At 44.9% G+C, this 1,548-nt stretch overlaps 1 long non-coding RNA gene across 3 annotated transcripts; it reads left to right on the forward strand.

Moving 5' to 3' along the window:
- The first annotated feature begins 208 nt into the window (after positions 1-208).
- On the forward strand, positions 209-1,465 carry LOC127926513 (uncharacterized). 3 transcript variants are annotated; one of them, XR_008124321.1, is made up of 4 exons: positions 213-315; positions 364-503; positions 872-917; positions 1,240-1,465. It is a non-coding gene; the product is annotated as an uncharacterized LOC127926513 (long non-coding RNA). The 3 variants fall into 3 exon arrangements; XR_008124322.1 differs by lacking the exon at positions 364-503 and having other exon boundaries at positions 209-315; XR_008124320.1 differs by lacking the exon at positions 364-503 and having other exon boundaries at positions 238-315; positions 822-917.
- The last annotated feature ends 83 nt before the right edge of the window (positions 1,466-1,548 follow it).

Consider the following 1,548-nt stretch of genomic DNA (forward strand, 5'->3'; position numbering starts at 1 on the left):
CCCATTCTCTCTTCTCTCAAACTCTTTGTGAGTCCTATTAGCTGCTCTATATAACATGCAGGGGGGGACATGGGATTCATTACTAATTTAACACGAGGCCATTCCAGGGTCACATGCTCTGTGTAACCAACACACACACACAGTGAAATGGCAGAGAGAGAGAGAGGGAGAAACAACAGGTGTAGACTAACAGTGAAATGGCAGGGAGAGAGAAACAACAGGTGTAGACTAACAGTGAAATGGCAGAGAGAGAGAGAGAGAAACAACAGGTGTAGACTAACAGTGAAATGGCAGGGAGAGAGAGAGAAACAACAGGTGTAGACTAACAGTGAAATGGCAGGGAGAGAGAGAGAGAAACAACAGGTGTAGACTAACAGTGAAATGGCAGGGAGAGAGAAACAACAGGTGTAGACTAACAGTGAAATGGCAGGGAGAGAGAGAGAGAGAAACAACAGGTGTAGACTAACAGTGAAATGGCAGAGAGAGAGAGAGAGAAACAACAGGTGTAGACTAACAGTGAAATGGCAGAGAGAGAGAGAAACAACAGGTGTAGACTAACAGTGAAATGGCAGGGAGAGAGAGAGAGAAACAACAGGTGTAGACTAACAGTGAAATGGCAGAGAGAGAGAGAGAAACAACAGGTGTAGACTAACAGTGAAATGGCAGAGAGAGAGAGAAACAACAGGTGTAGACTAACAGTGAAATGGCAGGGAGAGAGAGAAACAACAGGTGTAGACTAACAGTGAAATGGCAGGGAGAGAGAGAGAGAAACAACAGGTGTAGACTAACAGTGAAATGGCAGGGAGAGAGAGAAACAACAGGTGTAGACTAACAGTGAAATGGCAGAGAGAGAGAGAGAGAGAAACAACAGGTGTAGACTAACAGTGAAATGGCAGGGAGAGAGAGAGAAACAACAGGTGTAGACTAACAGTGAAATGGCAGGGAGAGAGAGAAACAACAGGTGTAGACTAACAGTGAAATGGCAGAGAGAGAGAGAGAGAAACAACAGGTGTAGACTAACAGTGAAATGGCAGGGAGAGAGAGAGAGAAACAACAGGTGTAGACTAACAGTGAAATGGCAGGGAGAGAGAGAAACAACAGGTGTAGACTAACAGTGAAATGGCAGGGAGAGAGAGAGAGAAACAACAGGTGTAGACTAACAGTGAAATGGCAGAGAGAGAGAGAGAGAAACAACAGGTGTAGACTAACAGTGAAATGGCAGAGAGAGAGAAACAACAGGTGTAGACTAACAGTGAAATGGCAGGGAGAGAGAAACAACAGGTGTAGACTAACAGTGAAATGGCAGGGAGAGAGAGAGGGAGAAACAACAGGTGTAGACTAACAGTGAAATGGCAGAGAGAGAGAGAGAGAAACAACAGGTGTAGACTAACAGTGAAATGGCAGAGAGAGAGAGAGAGAGAAACAACAGGTGTAGACTAACAGTGAAATGGCAGAGAGAGAGAAACAACAGGTGTAGACTAACAGTGAAATGGCAGAGAGAGAGAGAGAGAAACAACAGGTGTAGACTAACAGTGAAATGGCAGAGAG

The sequence above is a fragment of the Oncorhynchus keta genome, unplaced genomic scaffold, assembly GCF_023373465.1.
Source record: "Oncorhynchus keta strain PuntledgeMale-10-30-2019 unplaced genomic scaffold, Oket_V2 Un_contig_7687_pilon_pilon, whole genome shotgun sequence".
NCBI classification, from domain to species: Eukaryota; Metazoa; Chordata; class Actinopteri; order Salmoniformes; family Salmonidae; genus Oncorhynchus; species Oncorhynchus keta.